Below are 18506 nucleotides of genomic sequence, written 5' to 3'. Positions count from 1 at the left end.
CGTCTTCAGTGGAAACAATCATACTAATAAACGTTTTTATCTTCAATCGGCATAATGTCTTCCATCGAGAAATAGGATGTTTCACTGCAACAAATGCAAGTAATAAATATTTCGAACATAAATTTCTAACTCGATTCAGTTGCATTGAGCATTTCTCTCCGGGCCAATCCCGTGAGCTGGCTGAATTCAGTCTGAACATTTGAAGATTTATCCTCTATTTCTTATTGTATTGTCCTACTTCCTACTTAATATTATAAATACGAAAGTTTGGAAGTCTGGATGTTTGTTACTCTTTCAGGCAAAAACTACTGAACGGATTTTGATGAAACTTTCAAGAAGGGTCAAGATCAAAATTTTCGGGTCCAACGTTAAATCCGTGCTGCTCTATGGGTGTGAAACGTGGAAGGTCACCAAGGTCATCTCGCACCAGCTGCAGGTCTTCGTCAACCGCTGCCTTCGCCGAATTCTCGGCATATACTGGCCTGAGAAAATCTCCAACGTCGAGCTATTGGAACGCTGCCACGAAATTCCGATCGACCAGCAGATCAAGCGCCGTAAGTGGAACTGGATTGGCCACACTCTCCGAAGGGATCCCGATCACATCCCCAAGCAGGCTCTGGTATGGAACCCCCAAGGAAAACGCAAACGTGGTCGCCCCAAGCAAACTTGGCGGCGCACTGTGGCATACGAGGCGAAGAAGATCGGCAAGACTTGGAGCGAGATCAAACACATAGCTCAAGACCGAACGCGATGGAGGACTGTTGTGGACGCCCTCTGCCCCATCTAGGGGACATAGGACCATAAGTCAAGTATAATTTATGACGATCTGTGACAAACTAAATTTCACGCGGGTGAAGCCGCGGGCAAAAGCTAGTATAATATAATACAAACATACAACTCAATCGAGCTAACTGCGCACCCCGCTGGAATTCCAATCTCCTTCCTTTTTTATTTTTTTATGCTAGACAAGGCAGGTATATGACCGCAATCGCACCTGGTGTTAAGTGAGATGCAGTCTAGGATGCTACTTTTCCTACTTACCTGCACATCTCCCTGCATTCGCCCCGTCCGAACCAGTTTCGATGTGACGTCACGACTGCCTGGTGCGCAGTTAACTCGACCGGCTTGTAAGCCATCTAAGTAATAACATAGACTCATACACATAATATACACTCTGATTACACTTTAAGTTAAGTTACTTTCACTTCACCACATTAACTGTTAACTTATTTTTTAAACTAACCTTTCATTCCCTTTCCAACTCCTGTGAATCCGGGATCACTGCCACAAAACTCAATCAATGAAGACTGAGTTAATCCCGGGGAAAATCTAATCCGCAACGAAATTGATCAGAAGATCACGAGTTCAAGGCAAAAATACAGACATATTTTATGAAATATGGTTATGGTATTCACAGTTAGATAGCTATGAACGTGTTTAGGTACAATATAAAATTAAAATATGAATTTTATTAAAACTTAAGTTGCTAATAAGACAACTTAATGCATTAGGTTCGTTTTTCAATACACATCATCATCATCATTTCAGCCACAGGACGTCTACTACTAAACATATGCCTCCCCCAATACACGTAGGAATCAAAATAAGTTTTAGAGAGCTTTCACATTAGGGCGTTAGTAGCGCGACTGCAGCGCGGCAGCGGCGTTTTTATAATGTGAAGGCATGCATCCGCTGTCTCATTAGTATGATATTTTCGGCAGCGCGTCTGTCACGCTCTTGATGTTTATGCTTTACCAACTTGCCTATGTAGAACTATACTTATTCGTGATATTCATATCAGATTATTTATTAGTAAATACGAAATGCAATAGCGGCTGCGACAAATTTTGCTTCATGGCTTTGTCGCTTTTTTTGCTGACGCTAACACGTCTGTAATACCACAGCAGAAATACATACGGCAGGTTACATTATACAGGGTGAAATTTAAATCATTGCTCGCAACGCTCTGTGACAAACTGAATTTCATGCGTGGGCAGTAAAAATAAGGCTAGGCCAGCCGGGCTTGGATGCGCGCTATGAGAGGTGCGATGGTGAGGGACCTCCTCGTGGTGCACCCTGGGCATGGTCCGCGTGGTCTGTTCACGCGGGCGGCTCACTTCTCACCTGTGCGCGGCAGGTCTCGTCAACTCGGCGGGCCTGTCGGGCAACCCGTAACCCACAATGAGTGGGCCGGAGGCCGTCGAGGCATTTGCCTGGGCCACATTTAAAAACCCACAGGTTGGGGCTGACGGGGCGTTTTCCCGGTCCCATTCTTTGGAGGGCCGCTCTCGGTACTTCTCTGAGCAGCAGAGCTGACTGAGCAGCGGCATGGAGCAGACCGTAACCCGCTACGGCGGACCGGGGGTCCTGTTGTACCAGGGCCGCGAGAAAACCTCTATAAAAACAACTGGAGGAGGTGATTGGGGGTTCCCTCAAAGCCACGAGCTCACGAGCGAGTCTCTAGCCTGAGGCGGAGCTGCGAACGAATGTCCAACTAGGACAATAACTCGCGGCTCCGATTTTTTGGGCTCTGGTGGAAACCGTCGGGTTAGTGGGTAGGCCCCGCCTTTAGTGGGTAGCCGGGGAGAGTCCCAAAGCATTTTCCGACGTAAAAAAAAGGATGTGCGCCATGATAAAATCGTATCGACGATTTATTTTTTTTACTATGGGCTTATCGCGTAAAATCAATACAATGCTGCAATGGCTCAATAAAAGCTTACCTATAACAACGCCTAGGCCTACAGATAAAGCATTTTTAACTGGTTAACCCACCGTGAGCTTGCTGCATTTACGTGTAGAGTAAGGTAGTTTGCCTCCGCCACACCCCTATTGATCCAACGGCCGCGCCTCCCAGCCCATATTTGCATCGTCTTTCTATTCAAATGTATCGAGAACCATTGCTTTAGAAACAGGTAAGGGCTCTTTTCTACGGAGACTTCCCGTTTATTGCAGGAACTGTATTTTGCAGGATCCCGTTTAGAAGAATACGTGTTAATTTTACATACCGAATATAGGTAAGACATGTTGATACTAACAAGACCTATTTATCATCAAGAATATATTTCTGTAATTGTCACACATGTTCTGTAGGTAAATAAAAATGTATCTTTTATACTTTACGCTGTTGTAATACTATGTTACATTAACTTTTGAAACTTCAAATAAATTTTCAATAACTTTGTGAGTACCTAGTTATGATAAGTGATTCAAGAATTATAATTATTATCACCATTCGTAACTGAAGTACTAGAACTGATTCATAGATATTTGCAACTGAGATAAAGTGGAAAATTTTCTGGATTCTACCAGCTGTCCAACTTCCTACTTAATGCTAGTTTGAAGCAGCTAAAGTATGACGAACATTTTTAAACTTCACTTCAAAAAAATTGCAGGTTTTAATATTGAAGTCCCAGAAATTAAAGTTAGAGCAAATAATAAGTAGGTATAATAATCTAATTAATATTACATAGATGTAAGTATTTTAGGAAAGTATTTTCATGAAATAGTTATTTAGACCCAGGACCAGAGAATTCCATAGGACCTGGAATGGTGGGAGTTGGACCCCCATGCAATCAAAAATATTTTAGACAGTGAGCATGTCAAGCAATGATCAAACATTGTTTTATTTTCAGAATGCACGCGTCATTGCCAAGTAGGTATACATTATTATAACATGCCATTTTGTTGGACCATTATTATTGCAGACACTTCACACGGTGAGTGTGTGATATCATTAAAATTGAAATCACATCCTTATGTCTTACTGTGGCAATTGTTCATGGTATTTGTATAACAAGCTATTCTAGGTACTACAGACAAAATAAAGGTCGGTACAAAGTCTATCAATTTAAGTTATTCACGAGGTAGATACTAGTTGGAAATTCATCAAACAGCAATGAACTTTATCTGAAACTCGGTAATGTCTTCTGTTCCTACATCGTAGAGTCCTATTAAGTCAGAAGTTGCCAACTTCGTCGCATTTACGAATTCCAACATAAAAGTGCTTTTCATCGAGAATTCCAGAGGCCATTTTGTTTCGCGAGTAACTGTTTCTTTTCCGTCATAATAATTTGAAGTTAAGTAACCGTTTGTCGCTCAATTTAATATTTAAATAGAAGGAAAATACGAAGGGGAAAACTTATTTTTGTATTTATCGGGATTTTAACATTCATAGTAGGTATAATTTATGGCACACTTGTCTTAAGCTTTCTTGCAGTTTTAAATAAGTTTGAAAATTTAGACATTGGTAAACGATACCTTCATACTTACATGGTACTATCACAGAATAATAATAAGTACTACGTACAGAAGGTTTACTTCGCGAAGGTCTTTAAAAAAATGTATGCTCAATGTCATTAACAATATGGTGTAATTTAGCTTGTCTCAAGAGTCGAGCACCATTTTGTTGACAAACGTTAGTGATCGGTACTGCTCCGAAACCATAGGGCTGACTTCGGTAAAATGATGTGTGACGTGAGGTGCCAAACTGCGGAAAATGGCGGAGGAAATACATGATTAGGTATGCATGAATTATCATGAAATATTAATCACTTATGACAGGCAACTTAAAAAAAGCATATTCTAAATTTTTATTATTATTTAGGCAGTTAAATACTGCACACTACTACTGTTTTTTATTTTTTTTCCATCATACACAAGAATACGCGTGCGTGAGTCAATGCTCGCTGGCATGTGAGGCCTTGTCGATTAGTAAATTAGTAATGCTGTGAGAGGTGCCATCGCGCTTGTTTTGTTTTCGATGTAAACTCGCGGAGATGAACAGGCCTGGTACCTACTATGTATTATTGTCTCAGAGATCAGAATAGGCACCATGCCTTATATTGTATGATCATATTTTATAAGATACCTACTGAAGTTTGATGATTGACACAAGTCAGTCAGGTACCCAAGTCTAAATCAAAAACAAACTCCCACAAAAGAAGGTAGCTAAGTGTTGTTTGAAATTAATTTGTCTACATAAAAATGTGTAGTAAGTATTTGAACAGCTAAATCAGCTCTTTCAAGGAAAGTTACAATAGTAAACTATGCACTAGGGAATAGTAGCTAGCTTGAAAATGTGGGCTTCGTTCAAAAAGCGACGGCAAACGCCAGGTCTATTATTCCGAAGTCTACAAGGCCTCGCTCGTTAGAACTGTCTGAATGTGGTTATAAAATAACAAATGGTTATTTGTGGTTGCTTCTAGAACATCCTGAAAAGCAGCCATTAAATTTTATGGCTTGGCCTTTTTACCTCTGATATTTTACATAAAAAAATCATGATGTAAAAAATGTTTTCTTTCGCTGCACTCAAATAGGATTACTACTAGTTTGTAGCTCAAGATTAAACGTTTTCATTTCCATCAACTTCCAACAGCTCGGCCACAAAACGAGGTTTTCATCCAAAATTAATACGATAATACATATTTGCATACTCTCAAAACTGATTTTCAAAGTCCTTTGTAACCACAGTGCTCTTGAATGAACCCGACCTAAAGAAGTTAGTTCCTAACAGTGACTTAGCAGAAACCTTCCGCTAAAAATCGGAGCGAAGTGAATTAACACGTTTTAAGATCAATAATATGCAAATCAAACGAACACTTTGCACACTGACTCCATGTTTTCTGTTTTTACCCGTCGTTATGGCAAAAGCAGTAAAATATTTCCAGGCAAGAATAAAGAAGGTAATTTTATACAGTTTATCGGATATCTCGCTATGTAGGAAGGCACGGTCGCGCTGGAACACGCGATACCTAGTAATCTGTTTAACCCTTAAACAGCAATATGAAATATTGCCAGTTATTTTCAACCTTATTTCGCTCCCTTAGGGTTCAAAACAATGACATATTTGAAGGTCCTAGCCAAGGGTTAACTGCACCTGTAGCATAAAGTTTAAGCTGATAGTTGTTTAACAAGTAAAGTTGCAACTTTCACGATAGTTAAGTATTTGGATGTTCATTTGAAAAAAAAAACAAGCAGCCCTTTTCAGGATTCCCTGTAAGGGAGCGTCCATTAATTACGTGAGACGTTTAGGGGGGGAGGGGGTCAAGAAAACCTCACTAAATCTCACGTGGGGGAGAGGGGGGGTTTCGACATTGAAATTTTACAAGTTTTACATTCTACAACGAAATCGAAAAGGTATCCTCATTATGGTATGTTCCGAAAGATAACTACGATAATGTAAATCTAATGTACTAACTAATCGAAGCATAGATTACTCATTTACATTGCAATTACGCATTTTGAAAAATCTCATGTGAGATTAGGGGGGAGGGGGTTGAGCAAAATCTCACAAAATCTCACCAAGGGGGTTGAAAAATAGCCAAAATTGTCTCACGTAATTAGTGAACGCCCCCTAAGAGTACAATGAAAAAGGTCCCTCACCTTCCATGCCTTATTCTTGTATGCATGTATGTTATGGTCCATTAACAAGGCGTGAGCATTATCTGCTAATTGCATTTACATTTTGCTTACGTAAGCGTAAGGCCCAGAACAGACGGTGAAACGCAACTGCAACGAAACTGCAACTGCTAGTTACTTTTGAGTTGCATCTAAGTTTCTGCCATAGCGTCCGTTGAGAGACCACACATGACGCGACCAGTTTGAAACTTTCAGTTTCAATTTCATTCAAAAGAATCATCAGAAAGTTGCAGTTTCGTTGCAGTTGCGTTTCACCGTCTACGCGTCTGTTCTGGGCGTAATAGTTTTGTGTTTTGATATCCGAAACTGGTAAGGCAAAATATCGAGCTATTAAGCCTTAGGGCACATTATAGATACATTTTTATTTACAATTTAGGCATCAGTAACTTCGTTCGTAAACTCTGTTTCTAAAAACTGTTTGAACCTTCAGAACAAATTTAATGCAAAGTGAGATAAAAATAAATACCAAGCTCAGTTGTTGAGCTTTCTTAAGGAATAAAGGTCTAAACTCGACTATTTTATGAAACCAAAACAAATGCATGTCAACCTCGACCTACCCCCAGATGACCATCACCGTGTGGATTGCAACAATCACACTGGATTTACAGTAATCGATAGATAACACAGTAGCAAGGACGGGGCCGAAGGGCGGTCACGGTCGCCGCACGAGGCTCCGACCTGGAGTCACGAATGCTGAGAATGGTAATGGAACAGCAGACAAATTCCATTATTTACTTGAACACGTAACTTTTTATGGTAATTCCATTACTCACAACCAAAGAGATATAGAGAGATGCCAACTAATGCGCTGAGTTCGAAACTCAGTGTCGCATTAGAAATTCACACACACAAAGTTATCAAAATATGTACTCATTATCCATTGCGGTGTCAGTACTCAACGTTCTGTAATCTTTAGTACTTCGCAAGCAATGTAAACTGTTTACATTATGACGTAGCTGCTGTCATCATTGCTGTCACGAGCAATGTGTTCTGTTTTTGGGCATATTGCTGCGACACCGGCCCCGCCCCCTTGTCACATCTCCCTTTAGTTTCTGTGATCTGTGCTCAGAACACTGTACTTTTGGAGACAAATATTTATTGGCAAGTGCTGAGTAGTGCGGCAATAAATTCAGTCAGTCTGTTTCACTTCTATCATGCATCTAGTTTCCAGACCTTCTGCAAAGTGTATTGTCTGCCTCGTTAATCTATGCGATTAAACCAATTCAGACAACTATGGTAGCTCGTAAACAAAGTGCCTATAGAATATAAATGAAGTTTAATACTACTTAGTATTTATGTGGATAAAGTTATCGTATATTGTTAGAAAGATCATGGTACGTCTAGTTGACCCGGAAAACTTTGTACCGTCTATTTTGTGTGATAGATTCTAATGGTGAGAGAATTTTTCAAATCGGTCCAATAGTTTCAGAGCTTATTCAATACTACAAACAATCAAATCTAAAGAACCGAAAGTTATACGAGTAGATGGATAAGAAAAGGTTAAGTCTTTTCTCTATTAATAATTTTTTTCGCAACTAATTCAACTGTCTCTAGATAAACTTGTCAAATACAAAAACTGCACAAATAGCATGCCAAAGTATAATTTACTAAACTCGCTCTATTTCATTGCGGTCGTCAAATGAAATTGTTAATCAATTTAATGCAAAATAAAAAGTCGTATCGCAGCCAATCCATTTGTTTCGATGTTCCTTGTCTGGAGTGAACCACGGTGGTGGTATGGGGGTGCCAGTGGCGAACCACCACCACGGTCGACTCGACGTGCCGTGGGTTTCAATCCGCGAAGTCAGCACAAAAATCAGGCAAAAATAAACACCTGAAGGAATGTGCCTAGGAAATATAAAAAACCTGTAAAATTATTAAAATTATGTGCTTTAAATACAGCAAGTGAAAGTGGTCATGGAAAAGGGACTTTATATAAAACCTACAAAAAATTGTTTTAATTTTTAAACGGATTGTGGAATAAACTTATTACTTACATAAAACGATAAATGTTAATCATACAAAATAAGTTACGATATTCCATTTTGAACTGGATGACCAGTGAAGATTGCGCCATGAGACAGTGGTGTTAAAAACTAGCTTGATGATGACAATAACAATAGAACATTCTAGTAATTTTTAAACTGTCAATTGTTAATTCAAACTTTCTCATAATATTATATCGAGATAAATAATTAAGTTAGGCCCGGTTTTTTGATTCGTAGTTAAAATAACCAATGGTCAAATTTGACAGATGTCAAATGACAATTGGTTAAATATCAGAAAAAAATGGTTTTCGAACAATGGTTAGCTTGACTTTTAGTACATTTTTTAACCATTCGTTTACATTTTGTTAATATTTAACCATTAGTAGCAAAATTTAACAATTAGTTATTTTAACTATGAATCAAAAAACTGGACCTTAGTGGCAATAACATCTAACCTTTGCTGCGCACAGGGTCGAGGGCTCTATTTTCCCATGATTTATGATCACAGAGATCCTCGGGGGCTCGTAGTAATGAAATTGTAGGGCGGAATGTAATTTGGAGGGCAAACTGAACGTAAAGCCTACTAAAGGTTTTCAACTGGTAATATTTTTTACGAGTTCAAAACCTGTAAATTGTGAGGAAGAAGATATCGAATGTTGTCTACTCGGTAGATAGACATTTTTCTGGTTTTCATCTAAGAGATTGCTACTCCGTCTATTATTTATTTATCGATGAGCAACATAATAAGCTTACAGAAAAACCAAAGCGCTTGCCATTTTAGTCACATTCATTACAATAAAATTATAAGCCCAATAAAATGACAAGTTTTACAAATTCTAGGTATTAGACAAATCGAAATAAAATTTCCTTTTAATTAACTTTAATAATACATTAACTTAAAATGAAATAAAAACTATTTAGAAATAAAATTAATATTTATATACAGCCATTATTACCTACTTGAAAATCAATACTTTTCTGTCTGAAACTTTGTTGGAATAATTACAGTGTTTTTGGTTATAAGCATAGTGTTGTAGTGATATGATGACTCAGTAAGTGTATCGTAAAGTGATCGTGCCAGCATCGTATTTGCTCCAGCGCCATGTTTGACAATAGTGGCGATACGCCCCTGATGACTCCAGATGGATATACCAGTATATCTACAGGTACACATTTTTACTATATTTTGTTGTTGCAAAAATACAATCTATTGGGGAACCGACCGGACGAACTTTAAGGAAGTTTTCTAAATTTCACAAATTTCTGTGGAATAAGTAATAAGGTAGGGGAGACTGGGGCTGGTCCTAACAAATTTTGATTTGAGCGTAATATTTTCTAAACTGCTTTAGCAAGAAACATGGCTTTTTGGGAAGGGATGTCAAATTTAATGAGCTTTACGTAAAGTACAACAAAATGTATATAATAATTACCATATCTGAGAAAAATCGAGTTTTGCCAAACAAGTCACTTGTTAGATCTTACCCCCGGTTTGGGGTTGGTTTTAACATCGCTGGGGAAAGTTTTAACAGCGGGGGTAAGAAATGATTTATAGTTGGGAATGGGATTTTGGCTAAGATAAACAACAAAATAATAATCAATGTTTATTAGAAACACTAATAAAGTTAAATGCGGTTCCTTACCGTTCATAAAATAAACAGAAAACTTAAATTTTATTAGTTAAATAAACTGACTCACTCAATCAGCATTACTCAAATCAAAGAACAAAAAATTATTTTTGATCATCAAATGATCATTGAAATTCGGCTCCTTACCGTTTAAACATGTGTAATAAACTTAAAACTTACTAAATCTATCTTTATCAAATAAAATAACAAAAAAAATACTCCTCTAATAAATCAACATACAACTTTGGTTATAAAAGTCAGTCTTACTCAATGTTCGAGGCAAATATTAACGCGTTAGAACCTACCCCGTGCATTTTGTTAAAACCAACCCCACGACCTCATTTTGCACAAAATTATTGTTTTTCTTTTACCGGTTATATTTTCGATTAAAACTTTGAAATTAATGAAAAATACAATAAATTCGGATTTATGCAATACCAAAGCCAATTTTCTACGATACATATTTAAAGAGTAATGCAAAAAATTAAACACGTAAAAAAGTTCATTTTCCTGTGAAATTGGAGGCGTCTGACGCAACCTGCTCCCGTGACGCTTGGCCGGCAACTGACAGGTCGAGACACGTTCGCGCTTATTCGTAGGCACAAAGTGCGTTGGAATTAGCGTGGTAAGTCGAATAGGTTCTATGTAATTACGCTGTTAGTATTTACCCCTGTTAAAACCAGCCCCAGTCTCCCCTAACCTAGGCTTAGGTGAGGTAGTAGTTTTGTAAAGCATTATTAAAACGATAAAATATTCCCGTTTTCACCATCAATCCCTGATTTTTAAGTGACCCCTATGAAAACAAAATTCCTGTTCTGTATTTCCATAGGGGTCACTAAAAATTTATTCCCTCCACTATTTTAATTTGTTAACGACACTGAATACCACCCGAAAGACAAAAAGGATTTCAGACAATTAATCTCATTTCATACTGCACCTTACAATATTTTGTAAGAAACTGAATTGCGAAACTATTCGAACTTGAATATTAAGTACAAGCCAATAAATGAGTTTTTCAGTTGAAACTTCACAATAATACTGTTGGAACTACCAAACAAACTTGTTATTAATACAAAACCTTTCTTTGGCTATGGTTTAATTTAAAGGACCCTGAAGTTTTAGTTTAAAACTGTATCTTCTACTAATTGCATATAAGTCTTACGTTGTATCGTTGTTAATTAGGATTTACGATGTTCCGTAATTGGTATTATTTACATTAAATTGTGCGAAAAAATAACACATTATCTTGATTAAGTTTTGGCTCAGGTGACTCATCATAATAATGCTGACAATATCAAAGATAAAAGATAAAGAATGACTTTATTCAGCAAAACAAACAGTTAATAATGTATGTTGAAATTTTTTATAAAGTATGGTGAAAAGGAAGGATAAGTATTTTTAACCAGTTGAAGTTAACTATAAAAAAAATCTCAGACGTTTTTATCATTTTTTCCTTCAATAAAAATGTGGTTCTCATATTAAACTTTATGAAGACTCACACTGTGTATAAAAAACTTATTTGGGACTAAATAATTTATGCAGTGAAGCCATATAAGTTCGAAATTTAAGACTAGCTATTACCGCGGCTTAGCTTGCCTGAAATTCAGCTAACGTTGTAAATTTGACCAATGAAATCAATATGATCTTAAATTATAATCTTATTCTATTCTGATGTGTAATAATAAAATTTTACAGTTTCACTAAAATCATTTTAGTAGTTTTCGGCGAACATCCACCCTCACAAACTTTCACATATTATTTAGTAGAAAACGCTATACGGGACCATTCCCACCACTCGTCCCCGCCGCTGCAACTCCTGGGTCGCCAGGATCTACAGCTCGACCGTCAAAAAAACCCAACCAGTAAAGGCCAAGTTTGGCATTGGACCCGCAACGAAATTAATCAGAAGAACATAGGAAACGCTGTAGTTTATCACTTTGGGCCAAACGTTTGCTAGTAACGAGAGCATACTTAATTGCAGTTGCGAACCGCGGTTCCAGAGGCTCGCTCGCAGATTGTCGAACAAAGCCGTACGAACAAACACAACTACTACTTTCCGATTGAGTAGTCGAATCAACTGTAGTTAATAATCCTATAGGATATTGATTTCAATAGTAATAATTTCAGTTTGTCACAGATATATTAACTTACTATACCCTTATCGTTGTAATTTGGCCATATCTTTTAATTAATGTCGTTACTAACATGTTATTTTGATACCTCTACCTGTACTACGAAAGTATCACCAAATCCGTTCAGTAGTTTTTGCATGAATTAGCATGTAGGTACATTCTCACACACTTTCACATTTATAATCTATCTATACTTATAATAAATCTGTAGAGAGGTCAATTCTGTACATGAAATATATTTTCAAAATAACTATCAGGGGGTGATTAGTGATCGATACTGATGCCAAAAATGCAATCAGTAAAATTTTTGTCTGTCTGTCTGTCTGTCTGTCTGTCTGTCTGTCTGTATGTTCCTTATAGAAACAAAAACTATTTGACGGATTTTAACGAAACTTGGTACAATTATTCTTCATACTCCTGGGCAGGTTATAGGATACTTAGGAATTCCCACGGGAACGGGCATTAGCGGGAAAATCCTTTTGTATGAAAAATCTAAACCGCTTAAGTAAGACGCTTGAAATTTGGCAAGCAGGTACCTTAGTAAACTTAAAGCTTAGTTATAACAGGATATTACAAAATTCCTACGGGAACGGGAATTAGCAAGAAAAAACATTTGTATGAAAAAATCTAAGCCACGTAAGATAGACGCTTGAAATTTGGCATGCAGGTACCTTAGTAAATTTAAAGCTTAGTTACTACAGGATATTGCAAAATTCTCACGGGAACGGGAGTTAGCGGGAAAAAACATTTGTATGAAAAAATCTAAACCGCGTAAGTTAGACGCTTAAAATTTGGCATGCAGGTACCTTAGTAAACTTAAAGCTTAGTTACAACAGAATATTGCGAAATTCCAACGGGAACGGGAGTTAGCGGGAAAAAACATTTGTATGAAAAAATCTAAACCGCGTAAGATAGATGAAGGGGGTAAAACGGGATCCACGCGTACGAAGTCGCGGGCGGCCGCTAGTATTAAATAAGAATGCATTTAATATCAAATTGTTTCAACTGTCTCGTTATTATCTCTCCATACTTCTAAATCTTAGATAATCTTACGTCGTATCAGTCACGTTTGGTAAATGATTAACCAAATAATGAAGGGAAGTTTAAACAAGCGTGTATAAAATAAGGAAAAAAAACAATGCTGATAAAAATTCATGAGTTCGTTGAATTCGACACAAAAATAGCACTCTCCGATAAATTGGGCAGATACGAAGATACATTTTTAACGAAGTTCAAATCGAGGCCAGAGCCTCGGTTGAGGCCTCTGAGGCCTCAAATCAAATGTCACGGGCAGGCGGGCTTATTTAGAACTAGAGCATGCCCGCTAACAAAAGAGAGTTATTTCACTTTTCGATTTGAGGCAATAGTATTCGTACAAAATAGGTACTTTTACTCTGTGGCAGTCTTTCTTTGGTTATTGGCAACAAATGTCAAAAGGAAAATAATTAATAACATCTTCTATACCAGTCTTTCCCAAAGTGGGCGATAACACCCCCTTGTGGGCGCTGCAGGCTTAAAGGGGGGCGGTAAGAGACCCAGAAAAAAAAATCGGGACGTTGTGTAGAGGCTTGGGAGGCGTCATCTACTAGGAGGACTCTAAGACACCGACTGAGCTCGACTCTTGACTACAAAAATGGGGGGCGCTAAAAATAATTTATTCTCCAAGTGGGCAGTAGACTAAATAAGTTTGGGAACCGTTGTTCTATACGTTTGCTCTTGGCAGAGCGGTCGTGGTCACGTTGAGGCGTAATTCACATCGGTTGCAGAGACGGATAAAGAACTTAGCCTAGGCCGATTTTTCGTTCGTTCGTTCGTTCGTTTCAGCCAAATGACGTCCACTGCTGGACAATTTTTAATTGGCCGATAGTTGGGCCCGATTCTAATTTGTATGAAGAACCGGCCAAATCGGTTTAATGTGCGCACTTTCATACATCTCTCTCTATGCTATATTTAACAGCCCGACTCAACCATCGGCCAACAAAAATACGGTGATCTGCGCCGAGGCTATGTCTTCTTCTTCTTCTTAATGGCAATCAAACCACCTATAAGAGGTACATTTGCCATGTGCCAATGCCAAGTCCACATTGATAACTCAAACAATAGAAGTGGTAGGTATTGGTGGACTTAGAATAAGCTCTATATCAATGAAACCAAATATAGATCGTTTCATCCACGAAGACGCGCCCCACCAATTTTTGGTCGAGGGAAGCGCGGGGTGCGGGGATTTGACCCGAGCAATCCGAGCTTAATTATTGTAGTGTCCGTGCACACTCATGGATTTAGCTTGTACCGATAACACTCAAACATTAGCAGAAGAATGGTCGGGCGCGTCTTCGTGGATGAAGCGATCTTAATTAATTTTGCCTCCATTGGGAATCAAACTTTGTGTAAGTTTGATCTACATAGTGTCTACGTGCAAAGTTTAGACCTGTGGCATCTTCTAGCCTTCTCCGACTTAAGTCGTTATAGTTTCCCATTTTTCTACATCAATGGTTTGAATATCTAATAATGGAATAAGCAACGTATAATAATTCAAAATTAAATGACGTCATGACAGACACTTTAATTATTCCATCCAATCGACTGATGAATAACGCATTAATTGAAGAGATGTCGTGTAGCCTTCAACGTATTATCAAGGGCGAAACAATAAACTGATCGATACCGCTATATGTCAATATACTGCTGTAGTTGTTAATACAATTGTCAGTTTTTAACAAGGAGTGCGTCAGCTTAAAAAGATAGAAACAGGGATGTTAATATTTCATAGTATTAGGTATAAAATAAAGTCGCTCCCACTGTATATGCGCTTAGATCTTTAATGCAGTTTTCAGCAATAGGTAGAATAATATTAAGGACGATATTTATTTATTGACTAGCGGCCGCCCGCGACTTCGTAGGCGTGGATCCCGTTTTACCCCCTTAGGGGTGGAGTTTCGTAAAATCCTTTCTTAGCGGATACCTACGACATAACATCTACCTGCATGCCAAATTTCAGCCCGATCCATCCAGTGGTTTGGGCTGTGCGTTGATAGATCACTATGTCAGTCAGTCAGTCACCTTTGAGTATGTAACTCAAATTAATCAATATTTAGATTTTGTAAAACCAGGGTTTTACAGTGTATAATAATGACAATAATATTTCTTTAATTTTTTTCAGGCCTAGGAATCGCGTCATTTTTCAATCAATCAACTTTTATCAGAGCATTTTATCGATTTTTCACGATAATCCGATACATTGGACCTCTAAATCATCGATAAGATTTAATCTTAACGCACATCTGAACATCCTGTCTGTTTTAATAATAAGCAACATATAAGCAAATCTACTAAATACCTACCTAGTTCAGTTTAATATATTTATTTAAAAAAAAAATTATACATTTTACGTTGCGGCATCTAGTCCCAAAATACTTATTTTTTGTATAGAGCTTGTACCAGCCAGACATACTTTTATCGAAAATACATAGTAACATAATATAAAACCCAAACAAATATGTTTTTCCTGTGAATGAATCGAACCCGCGACCTCTGGCACTGTCGTTCGTTACGAACCACTATCACTACTCTAAACGACTGACATTTTTAGCTTAGCATTTTCATTAAAAACGTAAAAGTGCTTTGTAAAATCCTACTTTATTGCAAAAATAAAATTAATTTTATGAGTTTTTTATTAGTTTCATTATATTTTAGGATATCGCAGTCACAATTGACGAGTAAAAGTAAACCCTTTTAGACAAGGCCGCAAGGCATAAAATAAATGTTATTGTCAACTTTAAACAAATGAATACAAATTGTGAATTGTTCTTTCATTATTCATGTGAAAGTTAATGGGAAACCTTCAATGAAAGTAACAGGAAATGACATTGAAAAGATAAACTCAATGACAAAGAACTAAAAGGCCTTCATTAATGTGGAAATAGAGGGCCTTGAACTGAAACGTAAATGAAACTCGACCTCACGGCTGTATTCGAGCGTTTCATATGTGGCAAGTTCAAGTGAGGCATCGATCCACAGTCCATAGTCCGGGCCGAATCGCCGACAGTCGGCCATGTCCGTGCAATACCTGCTACTTACTAGGCTGTAATATTATGAGTGCCCAAAAAGTAATAATAATGAAACATTTATAGCCATCACAATCTGAAAAATATTAGCTTAATTTTTCACTAGAAACTAGTAAAAAACATCATTTATTTTACACACCATTTAAGATTTACATTCAATTGAAGACTCCCAGTCGAAGAGTCCATGTTTTCTGTGGCCAACGCACCCGTACACAACCCTAAAATTGCGGTGGCTGCCAAAAAAAAAAAATGGTTTTTTTAATTCTCAAAAACCCATTCTATACTCTAGATCTGATTTTTAGCTAAAAAGTAGTTCAGAGATCTGATATTCGAGGAAATTGTAACAAAAAAATAACGCGCCAAGAATTGGGCACCAAAAAAGGACAGTAAAACGAATTGGCTCCCGAAATAACGACTGAAGATTTGAAGACACCATTTCATGACGAATTTCATGACCAATTTGCTTTTGACAGAATTTAACAGGGTGCATTTATGGCTGTGTTAAGCACAGACAAAGCTCTGATATCATACTTATGCCTGTTTTCACAATCGACCCCTAATTTTGAAGTGACCCCTTTGAAAAAAATCTGTGGCGTGCGTAGGTATACAGGGTAGAAACGATAAGTGATCTCACTCGATTATTTCTTAACTATACAAGATATCGAAAAACTGCTTACTTACTGATTCTGAAAGTGCTTCACAAGCTCTATCAAACGGTATCAATAGTAGAGTACAGAATACTGTATTAAGAAATTCAATGCTTTCAGCTTCCATACATTTAGAGTACAGTCATACAATGACACAATAATAGAAACTATAAGCAAGATATCTAAAAACTGGTTACTGGTCCTGAAAGTGAGAGGTATAAAATGATTATTTCGGATAATATAACCTTACTCGTAGTAGAAATAAAGACAAGAAAAATACTGCATATTTATTTCGAAATCAATTAAGAAAGTGATCATATTATTATCAACCTTATGATACCTTACAAACATATATTTGAAAGTCTTACAGTTGGGATCCTGGTTTGAGCAGAACACCACGTCCCTTGCCATTGAAAATTCACGCGAGCACATAGACTTCTAAGTATACCACTAGACAAGCTGCTCAGAATTAAAAAAATATGAAACGACATTCAAAGCCCGATTCAAACTCGAGCATACGAGTAGGGTTGCCAATTTTTTTTTACAGTGACGCTCTTGGGAATTTGCAATTTTTTTCAACCATTATCATTTTTGAACCCTAGATATAGTTATAAACGTGACAGTTATAATTTTTTCCTCGATTGATAGGTAGTTTTTTCTTGCTCGTAATCAACTAAAAGAGTTTTATTTTTATTTGGCTCGCAAAACTGGATACAATCCATAAATTCAAGTTGTAGGAAAACATGGTAACTAACTTAGATGTTCATTCTTATCAATAATGTAGTGAAAAATACTCGTACTTATCTGTTTTCAGTACAGATTGTCTAATAGGAGTCCCGTAAATAGTGGCAAAAGACATTATATTATTATTGTGGCGAAAAATATGTGCATAATCATTAAGCTACTTTAAAACTCAAAAAGTTGAAAATAAAACACAGAAATTTTAAGTTATTGATCGCTAGCTTTTGCCAACGGCTTTACCTACGCGATTTTCGGTCTGTCCCTGTAAGGCGTTATCGAATAATCCAACATAATTTTCACCACTACGTCTTTCGCTGTAACGTCATTCCACCGCGTTTCAGTTCGGTATCCACAATGAATGTTTTTTGCTAAAACGTACCTATTTCGCTACAGCATCTTTAGGCACTACGTACGGGACTCTGCCCGAGTAGGCGGTTAGGTGGGTAGGCGTTGCTAGTAATGTGTGGGTTGAATCTTTTATGAACAGACGCCCAAGACCGCCTCGTTGGCTCTTTTGCTGAATAAAACAACTGGGGGTTATTTTTACAGGGCCTTGTTAATTTTTCGCTTGAATTTAATACTTAGTTAAGGCGGTAAGTGGTCCCCTAGTATATTTGAAGTGATTGCTTAGTGTTATATGTATATGGTTATTTATAACGATTAATATAAGTTTAACGACACCGTAGATACGACTGTGTTCTGCGATAAGTAAGTAAAATTTTAAAGTATTCTCAGAGTTTTATGAGTATACAAAATATTTATGAAACCATAGTCAATGAGCTAAAATTTTATTAAATAGATAGATAATGACGGATAAACTAACCAAAAAAATACATTTTTTATACACATAATCATTCAGACTCTGACCTTCCACATGTAATTAAACCCAAGT

General features: G+C 37.3%; 1 protein-coding gene across 2 annotated transcripts in view; it reads left to right on the top strand.

Annotated features, from left to right (window-relative positions):
• Window positions 1-18506, top strand: part of LOC135073771 (solute carrier family 12 member 6) — a 419228-nt gene that overhangs the window by 176977 nt on the left and 223745 nt on the right. The window lies entirely within an intron of this gene.

Source organism: Ostrinia nubilalis, chromosome 1 (assembly GCF_963855985.1).
Source record: "Ostrinia nubilalis chromosome 1, ilOstNubi1.1, whole genome shotgun sequence".
NCBI classification, from domain to species: Eukaryota; Metazoa; Arthropoda; class Insecta; order Lepidoptera; family Crambidae; genus Ostrinia; species Ostrinia nubilalis.
The sequence above is the reverse complement of the archived record's forward strand: the minus strand, read 5'-3'. Positions and strand labels throughout refer to the sequence as shown.